We start from the raw sequence: 23,434 nt of genomic DNA, 5'->3' as shown, positions 1-23,434 counted from the left end.
TCTGTCATGGCCTCCTGCTCCCTGATTAACTCGGTGGTTTACGGCTATTTGCAGAAGGTGAATGAAGACTCTATGTGTAGTGGTAACAGTAAGGTAGTATACTTGGCTTCCGCTGCCTCGTCAGGTTGCACAAGTTAATTTGTGGTAGAGCTTGAATGGTGTTGTGCTCACACTCACTGATCTGGGAGTGCCGTTAGCCTGATCTGACACTGTTGCTCATTCAACTCTAATGGATACACTTCTGTTCTACCATGCTGGAAGTCAGCACACACTCTTATCCAGAACAACTTACATAGGTTACAATTTTTATACATTTTCCATTTATACAGCTGGATATTTTACTGAAGCATTTGTGGGTTAAATATTTTGTCTAAGGGTACAGATGCAGTGGCCAAGTGGGGAATGGAACCAGTAACCTTTTAGTTACGAGCCCTGCACCTTACCACTATGCTGCACTGCTGTCCATAAATGGCAAACACAAACCCTAGTGAAATACACAGATCTATCTTATGTTCTCTGACATACATAATGAAATACTGTGGTGCTGCCAGCAGACCCCATAAAAATCTGTCATGTTACTTTTAATAGCTCCACTGTTTGGACTGGATTTGAGGACTCCCAGGAACAATGTTATGAACGGACAGAACCGAAGAGCTCACATCCACATTTCTTTGTTGTTCACTTGACCCTGTCAAAGGGTAAGGAAAGACCAAAGAGGCAACTGTGATAACACACGTCACATGACAATGGGCCAATTTTCAGCTTCTGTGATTGGCTGTTTTACACATCCCTACTTACATCACATTGTGGGCGCATGGTCTTATGACATTCTAACAGGTAACACAGCCGAGAATGCCATCCAACAAGCTGGATAAACTGATAGCTGCGTAGCAATTAAATGAATCCTGCAGCATTATTCTGGATAAATATGATTTTTTAAAATAAAGGGAATTAATTAATTCAGCCAATAAGGAAATGGAAAGGCCAGCCACAGCCAACTGAGTGCCTGATAGAGACCAATCAAGAGAACCATTACACAATAATTCGAGATCATAAAATAACACTAATTACTGGCCAGTCCACTGACACATGGTTGGAAAAGTTATGTAACAACTTGTTTCCTGATAGTACCACATATGATGTTCTGGAACTAATCTGGTGGTAGTTTGTTACCCCATCTAGGTGCTACACGCCAGTGAAGGAGGTGAGTTACTCCTGCACTCTGAAGCGTTTTAAGATTCCAGGACAAAATGGGCTGTGATTTATGCACTCATCTGGCACAAAGGAGAGCAGCTATGAATTTTCACACCCTTCCCAAACTCCCTTTCCAGTATTCATGGAAGATCGGGGAATCACTAATTTATCTTCAGACATACACTTACATCACCCTGAGGCAGACTGTCTCATATATAAAAACAATAAATAAACATTCAAAAACAAGGCTGAAGATTCACTACCGCTGCCGAGGAGGTGACAAGGAGTCAGGCTGAAGGCCGTTCCTTCCATACACCCTGGACATAAATGCACTACAGACTAGTGAAAATAAAACACAAGAGCATACATCAGCTGTCGCATTACGGTTTGTAGTGGTAGGGACAGATAGAGACCACTGCACTTCTTCCACACAAGAGAGAGGCTGGCTAACTTTCTTCAATCTCACCAATATATGCAGGCGCAGCTGCTAGGACCAATAGGCAATGCACTCTTAAGGGCACAGCACATTATAACCGTTACAAACCTTCTCTCTTTCGTAAAGTTCCCTTTTTCATTTGCTAGCTCAGGTGAAGAGGGGGCTGGGTTCAGCCAGGTGTCCTGCGGTTGGACTTGGCCGAGAATGTGATGGGCCTGTGCCGGGTGGAGTGCGAGGAAATTTTAGTTTACAATGATGTTTGTCAAAGCAAAGGCCTTCTGTTAAGAGGCTACCAGCATGGGGTCTGTTTGGACAGACTTGCAGTTTTGTTTCCCAGCATTTCCCAGACAGCACTTTCCAGGGCTGATAACACCACTTACATTTTAACATGTTATCCTGTTATATAATTGGACACTTGACTGAAGCAATTTTGTTTGTATTCTGTTCCCAGCCCAATGTACTTGCAATGGCAGTACATCCCCACACTCAAACCCATAATTCCCCAGGCCACGAGTCCATTTCTGTAACTGCAACTCCACCCCACTGCCCACAATCTGTCAAAACACACAGATGAAACAGCGAATTACACACAGGAGGACAATAAGCAGTTCCAGCATCTGTCATCCACACACATTCTGTTTCACATTAGGTGTCTTGTTTAGGAGGAGGTGTTAAATTGATGTTGACACAGGACCAAATCATAACCAGATCATCGGGCTTGTTTTTAAGGTGTTGTCATTATTGCTGGTAGCCTTGGTCTAAAAAGACTCATCCAGGCCTTGGTCCACTAATCCTCTGAACTCCATGAAATCAGCATAAATCCATGATAAGTCAATGCGAGGGAAAATATAGAAAATTCAAATCTCCAGCTTTCAGAACTCAATACTTGGCATTAGGACTTGTTTAGCTTTCAGTTATACATGGAATATATCATTGTTTGTGGAAGACTAAGTGATCCAAGCCAGTAAGTAGGAAAATGTACATTCCAAAAAAAGGTCTTACATGAAGGGAAGGTGGGGAAGCGCTGAGGGGTGGGGGTGAGGCTTTAGGGAAATAATAACGGTTGAGAGCAGCTAGCTTCAGAATATCAGCCACTGCAGTGCAACTTCACTGACATTTCTCAGTGTTGCAAGGGAAGCAACTTCCACAGGAAATTACTTCACTTATGAGATTTAAAAACACCCCCATACATTTTTAATTAGGGCTGTCAACGCTAACGCGTTAACGCTCGTTCGCGATTAATCTGGAAACTTTAACGCTTTAATGTTTTAACGCAAATTAATCATATTAACAAGTTTGACCGCAACTTCCTTCCGTAATTATAGCGCGGATCGTTACCTGGCTGAATTACTGAAAGGCGTGGCAAACGCAGATGTGCTGAATGGCAAATTTTGTTTTAACCCTTTCACATGTAACTTATTTGTTATGGTATGTAGCGCACGTGTTACCTTATATGGTTTGTTATGTTTTCATTTGCGTTATTAAGTTTCTTATAGATTTCAGTTAGCTGTTTCCTTAAAGCTAAAATTAGCTAGAATTTCTCCAATCTAGTGTTATACTCGCACCAGTTTTAGCATATGCGCTAAACGGCTAATCACACCGGTGTGACCGTACGCGCGAAAGGGTTAACGCGTTAACGTTGACAGCCCTAATTTTAATCAAACAGGGATTAAATATCAGTGACATGCTGAAAGTACCCAAGCCATCGACCAGTGGTGAATAAACACAATGAGTTCATTTTATTTATTTCATTGGCTATTTTATTATTGAATTGATAAATGGACTGATTGATTTGTCTATAGATTGATTGATTGATCTCCAGGACAAGATTAATAGCTTGCTGGAACAAAGCCTTTTTCAAAACAGTTTCTCTTTAGGTTACAGCCAGATACTGAATCCCCTTAGGTTTTCCCAATTACCTTAATAAATCACTCATTGAATTAGGGTCAGGGTAAAATGTTCTGACATGAACTGGACATTCCACTGCCGATTATGTCATTGAAAATAACCTAATTTTAATAGATGGGATTTGTACTTACTGTGATGAGAATCCTACTATTATAGGCATTTCCAAAGCTCAGTTCATTTAACTGAGTTTTTCTTTGCAATGCAGAGGCACTCAGTGAAACTTCAATCAAAGGATCACTATTACTAATCATCTTTAATTACTTAGTGGACAGTATCACACAAAGCTGTAATTATGAATGCCTTCTCAGACCCACTAAGACTTGTAAACAGAGAGGGGAGAGCAGGGAATCAAGATTCGTCTCTGGGCCGCCGGTTGTGAATTGCTAAAGACTGGGATGCTCGGAGTCACCGTGCTGGTTGCATTACAGCAAGAGCGTTCCAGCTGAAAGACTCTGAGGAAGTTGCCCTGGAGCCTGTCCATGGCGATGCGATCCCTTCCTCTCTCTCGGAGTGAGGCCCGTCCGTTCCGGATCAATCAAGATGTCTGGCGTTGCCCAGCATTCTGATGGACCCCCCTGTGCTTGTTCAAACAGAGGGGAGCTGACAGAACCCAGCATGGTCTCTGAGGGAGAGCACTCTGCGGTTCATCATGTTCAACCAGAGCCCGCAGGCGCGCGGTGTGGGGCATTGACATCTCGCCCGGTGTTCCTGCCCTTGGGGCCCGTTTCCCTCTCCGCTGCGTGTGGAATCCACTCCCTTTTTGACCTCTCACAGCTCTGCCTCCTGGTCACTGGTGTGGCTCTTCCACAGCAGAGCTAGAACCAGTCTGGCTCTTTAGACCAATTTTCCACTGTAGATCTGGAACCAGGCTGGGTCATTCTACCTATTTTCTATTGTAGAGCTGGAACCCATCTGCCTCATTACACCCCTTTTCCACTGTAACCATCCTGGCTCATTATACCCCTTTCCCGCTGTAAAGATGGAACCAGGCTGGCTTATTGTATCCATTTTTTTCTTGTAGAGCTGGCTTACTAAACCCCTTTCCCACTCTAGAGGTGGACTCGGGATGGCTCAGTTACTTGAGATTATGGGTTATTTTCAGTGTTTTTAGTCATGTTGGCCATGTCAGCCCAGCCTGCAGGTGTTACTGGTGTTGACCTACTCACACAGGAGTGTTGAGCTACACTCCTCCTATTGGCTTTGGTGGTTCTAAAACAGAAACAAAGTCCAGGCAGTTGTTTTGATTTAGAGAGATCTGCCAGCATTTGGTGTCGCTCAGTTTGCTAATTCTTCAGTTTCCTGCAATGTAATACAATGTGGTCTGCCAGCTTTGGCTCCAGGTTGAGCTAACTGGGTCCCAGTGGAAAGGGAGTGAGACCATGAGAGGTCAAACAGAGGAGGGGAATAGAATATCTTTACAAGGAACCCAGTGTAATGCAGGCCTAAGGGTAAGCCATGAGAGCAAATATATGGAGGAAATCTGTTAAAACATTTGAAGATAAAATTTTGAGATTGAGATGAGATTGTGCAAAAGGATAAAATGAATAATGATGACCTTGATTGATGTAAATTAAAGATGTACTAATCCCAGCTGAGCTGTTAAATCCAGTGAGTGCTCATAACTCAAGTATGAATATGTTAATATGCACTCCATATCGAAATAGTAGCATTCTTAAAGTGCATGTGGCGACTTAATCTTGAAAAACCTGATCATAAAAGTAGAACATAAATCATAGATATTAGACCTGAATTGATGATATGAAAAATGATCATTTGTACCTTCACAATACATATTGTCACAGAACAGTAGAAGCACAGATCTGGAAATGAAACACATTGAGTGGGTAGATGTGACAGCACAGCGGCGCCAATGTTTCAGGCTCTCATTAAAAGATGACACAAGACTGACAGCTCAAACCCTGTTCAGTTAATTTGTGGAAAGACAAAGGCTGACCTTTCCTAGGGGGCAGGGTGTTTGGGGATGGGGTGCCAAAAAAAAAACAGTGCGGGCAACATCCAGGGACTGTACCCGGTTACACAGCCTGGACAGGGGAGGATTTTTGCAGTGTGTACAACAAGGCTGATTCCTTGGCAATGGGGACCAAGCATGACACGCTTCCAATTAGGGTGAACTTGGGGAAAATAAGTACATGGGGTGGAAAGTGGGTGAGTGAGGGTCCGGGGGAAGGAGATCCTAGTGTTTCAAAGAACACAGACAGAGGAGCGCACTCTTAACAGATCACTAACCCTGCCTGAAGGAGCGAGTTTGTGTTTTTAGGTGAAAGGCACAGGTTCATCAAAGAAAAATATACATGTACAGTGTATAGTTTAGTTTTGTTTCAGCCAAACTGTGTGCCTGGAAAATGTGAGACCGAAGGGCTGGTGGGGAAGGCAGTGCTGGAGCAGATGGACGCAGTCTGTGTCTGCTTTTCTGCGCTGGCACTCACTGTATGCGGGTGAGAACGGCCGAGGCCAGGTGAATGCAGTCCTCTGATATACCTGCAGAAAGCCAATGACTGTTTTTCACACTACAAGCCATACAGCACAATACACTGGAGTGGAAACTGATTGGATAGAATGGATAGGTTTTGCCCTTAGGTGTTGCTGAGTTGTACTGACATCATCTGCACCACTCAGAGGAGGAATAATTCATGTATAGCAAAAAATTGTATTATTGGTCACAATAATAAAGGTCTTTTACACACTAAAAGTTATATGGGCATTTATTGTTTATTACAACATTTGGACTTACAAAATATCCATACATATATTTCTCTCCTGGCTGTTCCACCAATGGAAAATAGTCTTGGGAATTTAATTTAATAGCATGCCTTTTAGGGGAAAAAATTGTCTTTGTCTTAAACATAAAGTTTGGCTGGCCTTCCCCAGTGGTAATCTTCCCTCTCCCCATGAATTTTGCATGTCAGTCATCACCAGCATCATTAAATATATCACAAATGCTGCACTAAGCGGTTCACTCACTCCGTGTGTTCCAGTGCTTATTTGCTTGGCAGATGCCCTTGTCCAGGGTAACTTATATAACAGATATTTTTTGCATATTACTCGGTTGCACAGCTGGATCCTTGTTAAGGCAATTTAGACCAATTCAGGTTAAGAGCTGTACCTCATACGAGACTACAAGTGCAGGGCCTCAGGGCCTCAGAAAACAGCCCAGATCCTTTCAGTTCAAAGCCTTTTTCTTCCTCAATCAGGATGGTAAAGACATTATAGATTTCTATCTTTCTAAATTTTATCATTCTGCTAAACAGTGGGTCAAACATGTACTTAAATCAGTCAAAGCTTATTAGATAATAAAACAAAAAGAAATTTGCTACAGCATGTGGTTCAAAATGTCAAAGACATAATGTATAAAAATTGAAATATATGCCGAAAGTTACCTTTTAAATAATAATTTCTCATAATATAACTACTATACTTAAATTTCCTAGAGATTTTTACTAGAAGATGATTATCTAAGCAAAAGACGTTGGACTCCTTTTCCATCTTTGACATTTGGAATCCGTCTTGTATGCTTTCCCCATCCCTGTAGCCATCCAGCACTAGGCTAATGTCACGTACTTCACCTGAGCCTCTTGGTTCAATTGTGTAAGCCAGTTTTGACTTAATCACATTCAGGTAGTTGTTCTGTAGTTGTTGCCTTACTGGTTTTTCTTTCTTTTCCTCATTGGCAAATCTTTGGGAAATGATTCCCCCCCACAATTGTGGCTCAATATGCATCTTTTTCCAGGAATTGTAGTTGTGGTCATTGGGGGAAATTAAGTTTCTTTTCTTGAGGTTGACTGAATGTGAATTTCAAGGTGATACTGTGCTATGAGAATGTGGTGCAGTTTATTGAGAATGTGTGTGACAGCAGTTTTTGTGTCCAGCGGCTCATCTTACTCCTTAGTTGCCATCAGAAGACCTCATCCTGAATTTTAGCAAACGCAGGTACGGTCTGCTCCTCTTCAGATTCAAGGAACATCACTCCAGTATGTTCCTCTTCACATACAGGTAACATTACACCAATCTGCTCACCTTCTGATACAGGTAATATCACACCGATCTAACCCCCTTACATACAGGTAACATTACACCAATCTGCTCACCTTCTGATACAGGTAATATCACACCGATCTAACCCCCTTACATACAGGTAACATTACACCAATCTGCTCACCTTCTGATACAGGTAATATCACACCAATCTAATCCCCTTACATACAGGTAACATTACACCAATCTGCTCACCTTCTGATACAGGTAATATCACACCAATCTAACCCCCTTACATACAGGTAACATTACACCAATCTGCTCACCTTCTGATACAGGTAATATCACACCAATCGAATCCCCTTACATGCAGGTAACATTACACCAATGCACTTGCATGCAGATACTGAAATATTCTATTTCCAGCATGACATTGTAGGCTTTCTTTTGTATCCACGTCAGGACATATGTGGACAAAAAGATATATATATATATATTTTGATAAATGTTGCCTGAAATTGAGATTAATTATGTGGAAAATGCTTATGCTAGACTTTTGTGTCACATTTGACCGGAGGGGTATGACGGGAAGAATATTCATCTACTAAACTGAGAGGAAGACTTGAAACAGATGTGGCTGATGGCTACGGCTTAAAAAGCAAGCCTAGGACTTTGTACATGATAATCAGGGCATTTGTGTTATGTTAAACATGTTCACATTCACCATGGAATCTGGGGAGGGGCAGACAGCTGTCCCGAAGAGCAGGTCTGGGTTTTGACATACTGGAAGTAAACAAAGATGCCTGCAAAAAACAGTCATGCACATTGTTCTGCCTGTTCGTTTAAAGATTGCTGTTCTGCTACCACCCATCTTCCAGGAATTAAGCAATACCTATACAGTGCATATACAGTACATATATATTACAGTAGTTGTTTGTCAGTTTCATTATATAACATTGCTGGTGGCAGCAGATGGATGGGGAAGGATGGACACTTCTCATACAGCGCATACCATACCTGTCAGCCATGCTTTGGAGGCCAGAAACAGAAGAATACAGATTCAATCAGAGCCTCGCATTGGGGTGCCCAGGCGGCCCTCCTCAGTGGCTGTATCTGTGACAAGGAGCAGGGCGAACCCAAATGCAGAGCTGACCCGCGGCACAGATCAGGTGCAAAAATAAAGTTACCTTTACTGAAGACTCACGAAATAGAAACAAGCTTTGGGCAAGGGTGCACACACAGACAGACGAGGTATGACAACTCAAGAATGAGCAAAGACATGAACAAGGAGGAGGGTTTAAGTAATAGAAAACACAGATGAAAGACATTAACCAAATGAGACATGGAGAGCACAGGAAGTTATGTGACCATCTGGTGGTCAACCCGGGAAGCAGCAGCTGCATTCCCGACGGTATCGTGCGATACGCTAAGCGCCGGCACACTTCTGCAGACCGCTCCGGGTCACGTTGAGCGGATGCAGTTCTGGGGTTGTCCGCATGCGTTTCACGGTTCCCCTTGAAAAGCACATAACACGGTGGCTGCGGGGTTCGGTTTCTCACGGATGAACCTCACCAACCTGCCACTGATCAAATGGAGATCAACAGAGTTTAATGCAGAAGGCAGCCACAAAACCCTTCAGCTGTGGAAAGAGTCTTGTCTGTTATGGAAGACCTGCAAGGTTATGTTAAATGCTGGGGTTATGTGTACTGTTCATCACAGATGAGAAGTCTGTTATAATTACCATACCAGTCAAAAGTTTGGACACACCTACTAACAGAAGGGTTTTTCTTTTAGTTTTACTATTTTTCCACATTTTAGAATAATAGTAAAGACTTCAAAACTATGAAATATCACAAATGGAATTATGCGGGGGCCAAAAAAGCGTTGAACAAATCAAAACTATCTTGTGCTTTAGATTCTTCAAATTCAAAAAATATTTAAAAAGTTAAAGAAATTCATACATAGGCATCAACGTCACTATCTTTATTTGTCTAATAAACAAATTTCAAGCATTTAAGCATAAGTCCATAGATCAAAATCTCCTTGAATGCATGTTTCCCATTATCTTAATCGGGTGTGTCCAAACGTTTGACTGGTACTCTATGTGTTATGATTGTTATTTCTCTTTTTTAATCCTTGGCTGAGTTTACATATTTGAAACACATGAAGACCATCTAATCCCCACTGAGAGACCTCTTTCACCAGTGCTATATTAAAGTTTTGCATGAGAGCTGAACTTGCCAAAACATTTCTCTCTGCTGATGACAGACAGGAAGGTCCTTCTGGGGCAGGATGTTGTAAAAAAAAAAGTAATCACTCCACATCCTTATTTCATAAATAATCTTGATTTGCATAAATAAATGCAGTTGTAAAAAATTGTTCACTGAGTCACAGCAGATTGATACTGACTCTCACAAATGCTGTTGCAAGAAAATGACAGACTATTTTTTTCTTTGGTTTCTCATGTATAGAATGTACCCTAAACAGATTAAATAGACCTAGACAGATTGTTGCAAAGCACTGCATGTGATAATGACTCGTAACAGCTTAGCTTCAGTGAAGGAGTCACAGGATGTAGAGTTAGCATCAGGCTTGAGGAGTGCAATATGTGGTCTTTGACCAAAAATACGTTTTTACACACACACACACACACACACACACACACACACACACACACACACACACACACACACACACACACACACATTAGAGGTTCTGCAATAAATGTTGGTCATTTGCTCTTTTCAATAAGAATAATGACCTTTTGTTTGCATCCCACATAGACCTGTTTGAAAGCCAGCAATCTTATGTTGATGGATTACAAACTAATGAAATTATAAGGCCAGAGGAAATGAATTTGCTCGGGTCTTTGAACACTTTGAAGTGTCATAGAGATGGTGTGGCAGCAGTGTATTGGAAGATGTACAGTAACGATCATGTGATGTTTCAGGTGCATATTAATGACTACATTTTTTTCTATGTGGAATATTTTTGTTTCCTGGCCGTTTCCTCCTCAGATTCTGAAGTGCATTTAAAAGGAATGAAATTTGGAACGGGTCACAGTTATGCAACTGTTCATCGTTACTGTCAGAAAGCAACCCTGGAAATGGTATGGATTCACTCACTTGTTTGTCTGATGCTTCCATGGTGATTGAATCTAATTGCCCACTTCAGTATTTGCCAGCCAGAGAAATCACACTTTGCAGACCTGTTCCAGCTGGCCGTGGCTCTGTTAACACGTACATGCCGATCTTTTCACAAAAGTCTCCATTTCTGTAGCAGGAGACCTCAGACCACTTCCAAACAAGATTTTTCCCCTTACAGTTTACAGTGTCTTCATCTGTGCACAGCCCCATTGTCTAAAGCTGTTAAATGCTGACAGCATCAAATACCAGACAAGGAGCTGCGCGCAAATACTGTACTTCACTTTGAAAGTCTGAGTTCAAACCCAAAACAAATGTAACAAAATTCAAGCAAATACTACGTCTGTATTGAATAAGCAAATATATACTGTACCCTCTACATTTATAAGTCTGTAATGATGTGGTTTATGAACTTGATTTATTATAATACACCATACATCTGTGTCATTTACAGGTAATTACATTATCACAGTGAGTGACTTCACAATATAAATATATAATATCCATTACAATATATATAATATGATCAATTTGTTATTTTGGTGGAATCCATTTACTTATTAGTAAAGTTCCAAAATATTTTCCATATGTTAAAAACACAGTTTTTCTCATTCATTTTTGAAATTATTTTTCTTCTTTTTCTTCCTTTTTCTACATCTATATCAAGGGTACCAATAATTCTGGAGGTGTCTGTTTGTACATACAAAAATACATGCATACATACATTCATATGTGCATACATACCACTACTATCATTTACATTTATTTATTTGGGAGACACTTTTATCCAAAGTGACTTACAACACAAGCAAAAAGCCACATAAGGAGTGAATCTACCAATCTTCATGTAATGGAGTGTTCATACATTTGCAGTCTGGATTTCCTCTAATGAACTATTTTGTTTTTTTTCCCTCTCAGGGCAATGTAATGTTAATGGACCTTTTGTTAGTGCAATCCACCAGGGAGAGAACATCAGGAGGTTAACTGCGTCAGGTAGCAGATGGTCATTAGTCACGATGAAGGACGAGCGTGCGGAGGTATTTCACCTTTCACCACCTGGGAAAATGATTAGACCCCGCCAACCCCCCCATGAGAGCACTGGAGGATCAGAAAGCCAGTGCTCCCTGTGCTGATTTGCAGAGTGCTTGATTTGAACATAGCTTTTTCAACACATTCAATCCTGTGTTTAAAAATGTTTTTCTGTTAGCTCGTTCTTGTTCTCCTGCTCTAGCCTCTCTCCTTCTGCCCCTAATCCTTCATTCTCTTTCCTCTCTCTCCAGTATCACTCCATTTTCTCCAGGCACTGCTGCAGTGCCCACGCCTGTTCTGTTCTTGTCCTCTTTTTCCCTTCCTTACCACCCTTCGTTTCATGATCACACCCTCCTTCCCTCCCCTTTCCCTCTCTCCATCCTTCCAACACGAACGATCAACACTAACTATTTCAGTCAGCTACCTATGCTGATACATTTGCTCAATGCCTAATATAATATTACAGAATTCCTGGAGCTGCATCTTGCCCTTCCTTTGAGGCTAAACAGGAGTACAGCACAATTATAGAACTTTCTGCTGGAGGCAGAGGATGGCAAGGGATTCAGAGTGAGAAAGAACAAGGTGGACAAGGTTTTGTCATCTATAATGTTTGCCATTGGTCTGCACAGAATGACCCGATTGACATCATCAGGAAGATGGGAATGAATATTACATTACATTGTTGTCATTTAGCAGCCACTCTTACTCAGATCAACTTATATGTGTTACAATTTAGGACAGCACTGCTTTTTACAAAGCCACCTGTGTCCTATTCAGTAACTGGATACTTACGACCCCCACCCACCTCCAAAAAAAAAGAAAACATTCTGGTCAGTGTGTCTGTGCTAGAGGGGCACCGTTCTGAACAGGGTGCACCTGATTGTGTTATCGATAAACGCTGCTTTGGCAAATCATTCCACATTTTAGCATTTTGCCATTTCACACACTGCGTGATAGTGTGTAGTAGCCTCTCCTTTGGGTGACTGTGCACAGTCTCTGTCAGTAAAAGTAACCCCCACTGCTCCAGCTTCACAATGAAGTCTGCATTCAGCAGGCATATACTCTTCCATTACCTCTATTTGCCTGCTATCCCTGGCCTAGCTTTCAGTGCATATTACCCACAAAAGATTTTTACCAGCGGGGGTAAAAATGCTGCCAGTTAGAGATCCATCCACTTGCAGTAACTACATTCTCCTGTAGAGCAGTGAACCTAAACTGACATGCACAAGGCACGACCAAACCCTGGATGGAACAGTGCTCCGTAGGAGGGGTGGATGCGCATGCATGCACACAACGATGCAGTTTGGAGATTCCAGGTAACCCAGTCAGCACGCCTTTCTGCTGTGAGAGGAAACCAGATATGCTAGAGGTACATTACATTACATTATTGTCATTTAGCAGTCCAGATCGACTTACATAGGTTACAATCTTACATGTCATTCACCGCATATTTACTGAGTAAATGCTGGGTTAACTCCTTACCACTACATGGATGTGGGGAGCATTCAAACTCCACAGGGGCAACGCCCGGCTCCAAGTCATAATCAAATCCAATAAAGCAGAGCTCAACATCCTGGGGATGTGAGGAAAGAGCACCTACCCTCTGTGCTAACCCTAACCCTAACCCTAACCTGCCTCCACATCTTTGGTTTCCCCGTCTGTGAAGTGACAGAACTGCTCAATGTGCTGATCCATGTAGCAAACCCTACTCTGATATCCTTTTCATCTACAGTGTTGTTTAAAGTGCAGTGCTGTCACCAACTTTGCTGGGATGAACAGAAAGAGTGGCAAACTATGTTGGATCCTATTGGTTAGTCCTGCTGACCAAAGGAATTGTAAGACAGCTTTTTTATGGCACTAGAATGCTGAAAGAGTACATGTGTACCTCAAGGAACATTACCTGTTATGGTGCCTTCGTTACTGTTAATTGATTTTTTTTGTTTCTAAAAAAAACAAGTTCTAAAAGAAGATTCAGGAGGAGAGTTGTCAGACAATCCCTACACATTTATCCAAATTTACAGAAACAGATCTCATTCACAGCTACAAAAATCCCACTCACCACTTCCTTTCTGTGTCAGCTACTCAGTATCCCTCCTCCACCTCATCTCCCCCCATTTCTTTTCCCGGTTTAAACAGGGGGTTAACAACCTTTGCCCATGGCCAAGTGTGATCCAACTGTTAGACTCTAAGCTAGTACTGCTGTAACCATGTAAAACACAGCCTTCAGGATTTGATTGTATAGAAATTCATATCTACTGACGTGCGATGATAGTCATTTTCCTGAATGTCTGGTTATCTTCGAAATGGTGACTTCTGCAGTGCATTTCACCTACTGCACAATGAAAAGCTAGATAACATCAGTCATTACAGCCAAGAGCACTCTTCAAAACAATCCATGAGAGATTAGAAGACACACAATCAAACTTGAAATTTCAAGTTAACAAAATATAGTATCACATTCATACACACAAATATGTACATATATTGCCAGATAGATTTCACAGTACTTGCACTTTGTAATATGTACTATACACTCAGTGATCACTTTATTAGGTACATCTCTCTAATACTGGGTAGGGCCCCCCTTTACCCCCAGAACAGCCTGAATTCTTTGTGGCATGGATTCAACAAGGTGCTGGAAACATTCCTTAGAGATTCTGCTCCATGCTGACATGATAGCATCATGCAGTTGCTGCAGATTTGTCGGCTGCACATTCATGCTGTGAATGTTCTGTTCCACCACATCCCAAAGGTTCTCTATTGGTTTGAGATCTGGTGACTGTGGAGGCCATTGGAGTACACTGAACTCATTGTCATGTTCCTGAAACCAGTTTGAGATGACGTGTGCTTTGTAGCATGGCGCGATATCCTACTGGAAGTAGCCATTAGAAGATGGTAGACTGTGGTCGTAAAGGGATGCACATGGTCAGCAACAATACTCAGGTAGGCTGTGGCATTTAAACAACGCTCAATTGGTATTAAGATGCCTAATGTGTGCCAGGAAAATGTTCCCTACACCATTAAACCACCACCTCCAGCCTGAACCGTTGACACAAGGCAGGATGGATCCATGGATCCATGTTGTTTACGCCAAATTCTGACCCTACCATCTGCATGTTGCAGCATAAATTGAGATCAGACCAGGCAATGTTTTTTCCAATCATCTACCGTCCAGTTTTGGTGAACCTGTGCCGACTGTAGCCTCAGTTTCCTGTTCTTAGCTGACGAGAGTGGTACCCGGAGGGGTCTTCTGATGCTGTAGTCTATCCACCTCAATGTTCAACATGTTGTATATTCAGAAATGCTTTTCTGCATAGCACAGTTATAACGTGTGGTTATTTGGGTTACTGTCACCTTCCTGTCAGCTTGGACCAGTCTGGCCATTTTCCTCTGACCTCTGTCATTAACAAGGTGTTTTCACCAACAGAACTGCTGCTTGCTGGATGTTTTTTGTTTTTTGCACCATTCTCTATACACTCTTGAGACTGTTGTGCGTGAAAATCCCAGGAGATCAGCAGTTTCTGAGATACTCAAACCACCCCGTCTGGCACCAACAGTCATCCCATGGTCAAAGTCACTTAAATCAGATTTCCTACCCATTCTGATGCTTGGTCTGAACAACAACTGAACTTCTTGATTATGTCTTTGTGATTGTATGCATTGAGCTGCTGCCAGATGATTGGCTGATTAGATATTTGCATCAACAAGCAGGTGTACAGCTTTAGCTAATAAAGTGGTCACTGAGTGTATGTATGTAATATAATTGACACTACATGCATAAACGTGCTTAAATCAGCTTGTATTACTCATATTTTAACATATGGGATACATTTTTAGCCAATGACAGCATGGATGAAAATAGGAAATTCACGGGCATTGTGTCCAGGCTTGAGAAAAAAAAATATTCAGAAGATATAGAAAGGCCTGAGATGTCAGCAAACCAACAATCGTGTTCAATAACAAATATATTTTTTGTTATTTGAAAGAGAATGCCAGTCTTGCCTACATTAATCCTACACACACATTGCAGAAACCATTTTTGAAAATGTACTGCGTGTTCCTTCCAAACCCCCTCTTTATTTTTGGATCACCCTCAGCAGTTGTACATTACACTATGCTGTTTGTTTTTTCTGAGCAGCCGCTCTGATACAGAGGGGGGGATCTGTGCAGATAGCTTACGATTCACACACAATCCGTTCTGTTCAACGGGATGTTTGGCTGAAGCAAAATGAGGTGGGGCCCTTGCTCAGCGGTGCAAGCGGCAGCGTCCCACCCGCGGCTTTAGATGTGTTACAAATGTGTTTCGGCTCGTGTTGCCAAGGCTGTGCCAGCAGGAGCACTCGTTCCTATGGAAAACAGCCATCCTCGTGCCTCTTTCAACCCAGATGGAGCAGAGGCAGAGAGTTGGTGAACGGTTTCAGCTTTCATGTTCAATGTAGCTGGAGAAAGTTATTCAAGATCACGTACCCGAGATTCTGAACTACCCCCCGCCTTTGAGCCTTTGAGCCAGCCTTGGAAATGGAAAGCAAAGTCTTTCGATTGGCTTGTAAAAAATGTTTGATGTACAGCACATCGTAGGTCCACCCATTCTGTGGTTCATCAAGCCTCACTCTCCCTTCACTGCTTACCAGAAGCAACAAACCTTTAATGGACAAGCGCTATAAACCACTTTACTGCCGTGAGAATGTAGGAGGGCTAAGAAGCATGAGTATGCATGTTAACTTCCACTACAGAAAGTGATGTCACCCCCTGGAGCTTAAGTGTGATTATCACTTAACTGGGGACTCTGGTCATGAACCTATTGTATCTGTTATTGTGCCATAGGGATGGCAAGGGTCGTGTTTGCAAACCCACTGCAGATCTACCAAGGGTTACACTTCAATGGAAAATGACTAAATGTAGACCCAACAACACCCCTCAGCCACCCAGGAAGTGACACACACCCTGCCTCATCTCTACATGAAGGGCAGCATTGTAGCATAGTGGTAAGGAGCAGGCCTCATAATGGAAAGGTTGCTGGTTCAACAAGTTTTTGTGGGGTGACTTGACAAGGGCATTTAATCGAAGATCGATAGATCCCGCCATTTTGCTCTCCCACACACTCAAGTAACCTGCACAACCCAGGATACACAAACATACACACTTACACACACACACACACACACACACACATGTGTGTATGTGTGTGTGTGTGTGTGTAAATGTATGTATATATGTTCAGTCACATACAAGATCATCATGTGTCTCACACCATGATACCAGCCCTATGTCTTTACAGCTCTAGCCCTGACAGCACAGACACTGCCTGCAGATAGATGGCTCTACACATACATGAAAGGATGCATCAAAACTGGACGTACGAGCAGCAGATTCTGGGGTACTGCCATGCATTACATGTTTTTTCCCCACTGTGTGGGCATGGAGGAATGCCTGTTTATGAGCACAGCTCCTCAGAAGGATCAAAGGATCAAAGTAAGTACATGGAAGAAACTCTAGAAGATGGCCTGCGAGCATTCCCCATAATACTACAACAGTGAAACAACCCTCTGGAATTCGCCATTAAGCGGAATTAAAGCCGTCCAATTGAAGATATGGCCAAGGATAACAGCAAGCTTTTAAGCTCTGTGCAAGGGCCCAAGACGCACTGTAATGTAGTGCAGAGAACCAGCTGCTTCTTTTCTGCAGGAATGCACCAACAAACCTGGTCTCAAATTTATGGATCAGCATAATGAATGAAATTAACAAGTACCTGACACACCTGCTTATGTGTGTGTGTGTTAGTGTGCCTTTATGCTGGTATGTGTCGGTGTGTGTGTGAATGTACAGTATATTTGTGTGCCTTTGTGCTGGGATGTGCGTTTGTGTGTGTGTATTTGTGTGATTGTACATCTGTGTGCCTTTGTGCTGGGTTGTTTGTGTGTGTGTATTTGTGTGATTGTACGTCTGTGTGCCTTTGTGCTGGGATGTGTGTTTGTGCGTGTGTATTTGTGTGATTGTATGTCTGTGTGCCTTTGTACTGGGATGTTTGTGTGTGTGCGCATGTGCAGGTGTGTCATGGTAGGATTTTTATGTCAAGCATCTCCGTCTTGAAATTTCCCCAACAATATAATATTGAAATGTGTTCAGATGAGTAAACACAGGTAAGAAATGAATTTCAATGTTTGCGAGGATGTAATATTTTTTGATGTACATAGCATACTGCTGAGGTCACTACTGATATGCAAAGATTGTGCAAAGTACAATACTAGCTTTCAATTTATGCCACTCCAGATGCATAGAATGAGATCAAGTGGCCATAAAAACATTGACTTGATAGAATATACAGTATATTTTAGTAATATTTATATTTTTGTTCACATGCATCACTTCAGTAAATGAATTTATATGCAACTCACTACACCTTAAGGCATATGCCAACTTGTAAACCTATTCGCAGAATAAATGACAATCCTATCAAAAGTTCATTATACTAACAAAGGTAAAATACGCCTTTAAACTTTTCAGTTATGTGGTTGCTATCCATAAATCCCGTAAGAGGCAACATCAACGTGTTGAAACGCTTATATTGAATATAGCACAACTCTCACAGGTGGACTGAATACTACTACTACTACTTCTACCGCTACTACAACTACCACCACTACTGCTACTACTACTACTACTACTACTACTACTAATAATAATAATAATAATAATAATAATAATAATATTGCTCAAGTAGATGAGCCGCGTGTCTTTCTCTTAATCACGGTTCACCGGACGCACGCGCACCTGTGCACCCATCCAGCCCTTTGAGCGAGGTGTCGGCATGGGTCGTGAATAGTGAAGAGCGAATAGATCTTCGTGATGTCACGCTCCCACAACCACCGAGAGATGCCATCGCGAACGCTGTGTTTGGATTTGCCTATTGGAACCCGGGAATTACTGGGCGGGGGGAACGAGCTCGGTTCATAAATATGTCGGGATACAATGCTCGCCGATGTGAGTCACCCTAAAGGAGAGTCAGAGACGATTGGGATCTGTCATCAGCCGAGAGTAGGTGTTCGTTTAAATTCATATTTATAGAGAAGGGGGTTCTTTTGATCTTAGGATTCTTCCGTTTGTTAACTTCATTGTCTTCCTTATTCCCCCAGAAACCCGAACGTTTGTCTACTGGAAAGCGAGATGTTCTGGATCGCGGTTCTCTGCGTTTGCCTTCTCCAAGCGGCGGCTGTTCAGTCCATGATGGACCCGCGAGATATGCAGAAGAACACTGACGCTGATGAGTCACTCAAAGATCCTCCGTCAGCGGAAACAGGTGAGATTCCCGTTGTTTTTCACAGTTTTTCTTACCTTGTTTTAGGGAATAAAGCTTTTTTTTCACGTGGTCTATAGCCAATCGGTACTGTGATGCAAATTGCACATTTTGAGCAGGATAATGTTCTTTTAATTATCATGTGATTATCTGTTTTTGCTATGAATTTAGTTTTAATCAGTTCAATATTTCTTTAATTGGATCCATTGAATTCATGCATGAGTGGTTTATTTCTGTGCAGTGCTCCGAAACGTTCTCAAAACGACCTAGCGAAAAAGTCGGTGAATCACTGAGAGGCTGTTCAAATGATGTGAACCAGGGTTTATAATCATTCACGCAATGTGCACTGTATTATGAACACTGAAACTGAAATAGCTCATTGTTAAAAGGTCAACAAGGCAGAGAAATTACTGGATCGAATCATTATTTTGATTCGCGATTGGTTTTCGCGTTTAACTCCAGAAATTTTGTTAAACGTGTCAACGGATTGTTCAAGTCATGAAGAGATATATGCAGATTATGGGGGTACGTAGAGGGCTTGTTGAGCGAATTTGACTTGGCATAATTTCTTAAATTTCCTTCTCATAATTTTGCAAGGTAATGCACAATATTATATTTGCACAATACCGGTGGAAGAGAAAAATACCGTTTTGCACGCCGTTTTCATGGTAGTAATGTGTTTTTACTCGTTGCCTTTTGCAACTATTTTAAATTGCAGTTAGAATGAAATGTACCCAGTTTAGTTTGACAGGATGGTGTTGTACTTTAACATCCAATAGGATTTTTTTTGTGTTTTAATAATGTGGGAAACTTTTCTGATGACTGAAATGGTAGTGGCCATCACTATTAAGGCTGGAGTGATGACCTGGAATCCTGGGTGAGACATTGCAGAACAAAGCACTTACCATGAGTTTCCTTGGTAAATGTCCATTTGTGTGAATGGATAATTCGTATACGCTATGAGCTATGTAGGTCGCGCTGGATAAATGCGTTTGCTGAGCAAATAAATAGCGTAATGTAAAGCAGAGCACAAGTGGCCACTGATTGAATTTGTCCAATTTGTTTCACGGAACTGCCAGAAGAGATTATGAACGCACGCCGTCCTATACTGCGCATCGTGTTGGTTCACCGGTTTGCATGTGTGGCGCCTGTGGTGCTACTTTCCTCGGTATTGCTCAAAATCACGCAAGTTGTGGAACGGCGTTCCGTCGAGCCATGTTTGATTCAATGGTTTCTATTTATTGGCGCACACGGTAGCGTGTGTGAGGTACAGCCGCTAGTGTATTTATCGTCCCCTTTTGTAGTGTGCGGAGTGGGTGGATAAAATCGCATGATCTTCCCATGAATCATTTTGGCCCTTGCACTACGTGGAAAATTCCCGTTTGTAATTTTTAACTGCTGCATTCAACTGTGATCCCAGCCTTCCCAGGACGTCTTTGTATAACCCCCCAACACACACACGCTCTCAGAGAGCTGTGGCACACGCGCATACACAAACATACCACATCACAAAGCTCCCCTAGGACTCCCCCTTTGATTTCGGTGACAGACCTCCTGTTTACGAGCGGTGACTTGCATACTCTTCCTAAGTGAACGTCTTCCCTCGCCTATTGTGTAGCAGATGAATTAAATTCCGTATCCTGACATACTCTGCCCCCCAGGGCATCTCTTATTAGATTGCGGCGACTGCTGCCGCCCGTGACTGGTGGAACGGATAAACGAGACGTACAGTACACATGACAGCCAGACGCAACAGCCTTCGGTGTCAAAAAAAAAAAAAAAAAATCACAGGACAATTCAGTTTCCTTTTAAGCTTTTTAGTATGAATACATTAATCTCGATTCTGGTACTGCCTCAAAGTTCTGCCTGTGAACTAATCTTGCTCAAAGCGCGTAGCGTATCGCCCACCGTATCTGCACAGAACTACGGAACCGCAGCTCCGTAGTTCAAACTTTTGTTTCAACCTGTTCCACTCCAGCTCTAACCCAACCTATCCCGTAGGGTGAGCGTTTGCGATGTGTGGGGGTGTGACCAGCGTGTGTGTGCCTGCAATATCGAGCATGGTTTAAAACAATTCAACTACAAGACATGATCAAAGAGCCACACACAGCCAGCCCTTATTACAAGTCAGTTTATGTAAGGAAAAGCATGGTCACTAGATACCCTGTGGTTGAAATACCCTGATCTTGGTCAAAAGGAGATGAAAGAAGGGTCCAAAATCTCTGAACCTGTTTTGCCTGACACTGTGGTTGTCCCATAGCTGTAGAGACTGTTGGCACTTAAAGCGAGCTCTGGACTGATGGAGGCCCTGGCTGATGGCCGTGTGTTGATTACAGGGTGTCTCAGCCCTTTCCCCTCTGCTCTGATGATATAGATCCTGATCTTTTTTCCTTCTCTCTCCTTTTACCTGCCTAAAGCACCTGTCCCTCTATCTTCCACCTGTAGCACCTGTCACTTTATGTCCCACTTGTAGCACCTGTGCCTCTATCTTATACCTGGAGCACCTGTCCCTCTCTCCCTCACCTTTAGCACCTCTACCTCTATCTTCCACTCCATCCTCTACCTGTTGCTGATCCCTTCCACGCAGAACACAGTAAAAGACACAAACAAAGGAAAAAAAAAACAGACCATGGTTATCCATATAGTGAGAGGGTGTGTCCACTCCTGGTACCAAGGTCAAGGGTTAAGTGGCCTGTAACTGCTTCCTTCTGGTCACTTAGCCCTTTCTCTAACCTCCATGTCACTGTGTCGTAAAAGAGAATGCTCTGATTGTAAAACTCTGTCTCACACCCACTGCTGTCATTTAAACAACCACCCAGCATGCCCTCGCTGCATAAATGTGAACGACCCAATGGGTCCAAGGGGGATCTTTTCATGGTCGTCAAAGGCAGGAGATCTTAGCAGAAGCTTTCATCCACGGCGACTTGCATAACTGGCATTTCTCCACACAGCTGGACATTTTATTGTGGCACTTCAGGTTAAGCACCTTGGGTACAACATCAGTGGCCCACCGGCGAATCGAATCAGAAACCTCTGGGTTATAAGTCCTGCCCCTCACCACCGCACCGCACTGCTGCCTGCAGAATACTGCTCTGTATTGGGCCGCAGAGATGATCAGAGCCACCCGCTCTCTACTTGCTTCCTGACTGCTGTCTCATGCCTCATAAAAAGACATTCGCTCACATACAGTGGCAACAGCTGCCACATAAGTGCTCCACTTGTTTTTCTCCCTTCCATTTAGCAGAACTCTCTGTGCATTAGGGCTGTATGAAAGTGGGGCAGCAGTGTAGCATAGTGGTAAGAAGCAGGGCTTGTAGCCAAAAGGTAGCTGTACCCTTGGGAATGGTACTTCACAAAGAATTGCCTCAGTAAACATCCAGCTATATAAATGTATAATATGTAAATACTGTAATGTATATAAACTGCTCTGGCAAAGAGCATCTGCTAAAAGACAATAATCTAATGTAATAATGTAATGGAAGCATGTGAAGGTATTTGAAGATGGGAGCATTTGCTTGGCATGTTGAACATAAAAAAGAGAGAAACCAGGGTATGATGGTTAGGGGTGTGTTTGTAATTTTGATATGGTTTCCAACAGGAGTTTGGATCCAGGGGAAAACGAAGACGCTGTTCGCCAGAAGAGGAGTCCAGGAGCGGCAGAGACTTCGCGCCACGGTAGGCAGTTCATCACATCCCTGCACATCTGTCCGGCCAATCAGAGCTTGCGTTCACGTATCACATGACTAGCCCCCATCAACCCCCCAAAAATCCAGCGTTTGGGGACAAATGAATATCCTGCATGATTCTATCCAGTAGGCTGAGGCCAACTATGGGAAGCGTGTTGGATTTCTTTAATTTGTTTTGTTTAGAATGTCAAAATATTTGATGATACGCCACATATCTCAAGTACACTTTATCCTAGGCATAAACACTCTGCATTGTTCTCGAAAGGTACCAGGAGGGTTTTGCATTAAGGTTGGCTGGTCATCTGGAGGGCTGCCACCTAGACCGGTGGACGCCACTAATCAAGGCAAAAGTCTCAGTTTCATCGGATTAAAAGACAGAAAAAAAAGTTGGCGAGATTTTGTACATGAGTGGGGTACTGAGATGCATTGTGGGAATCTAAAGATTTGCTAAAACTCCCCTTTTTTCCTCCCAAAAAAGGCTTTGTCTCATATCGCCCTGTTCTCGGAAAGCTGATTGGTGTTACAGCAGAAGGTCATGGTTACGTTTCATTACATTACTTTACAGTCATTTAGCAAATGTTATTATCCAGACTGACTTACATACGTTAAAATTTGTACTTTTTATCCAATTATACAGATGGATATTTACTGAGGGTTAAGTACCCTTGCAGCAGTGCCCCAGCGGGGAATCAAACCGGCAACCTTGCCACTATGCTACACTGATGCCAATTTCATTAACATTATTGAAATG

At 42.5% G+C, this 23,434-nt stretch overlaps 1 long non-coding RNA gene across 1 annotated transcript; it reads left to right on the top strand.

Annotated features, from left to right (window-relative positions):
- The first annotated feature begins 18,611 nt into the window (after nucleotides 1–18,611).
- LOC118769041 lies at nucleotides 18,612–22,681 on the top strand. Its single transcript, XR_005004471.1, has 3 exons — nucleotides 18,612–18,738; nucleotides 18,837–19,000; nucleotides 22,596–22,681. It is a non-coding gene; the product is annotated as an uncharacterized LOC118769041 (long non-coding RNA).
- The last annotated feature ends 753 nt before the right edge of the window (nucleotides 22,682–23,434 follow it).

The sequence above is a fragment of the Megalops cyprinoides genome, chromosome 2 (assembly GCF_013368585.1).
Source record: "Megalops cyprinoides isolate fMegCyp1 chromosome 2, fMegCyp1.pri, whole genome shotgun sequence".
NCBI lineage: Eukaryota > Metazoa > Chordata > Actinopteri > Elopiformes > Megalopidae > Megalops > Megalops cyprinoides.
Note: the sequence above shows the minus strand (reverse complement) of the source record. Positions and strands in the feature narration are given on the sequence as shown.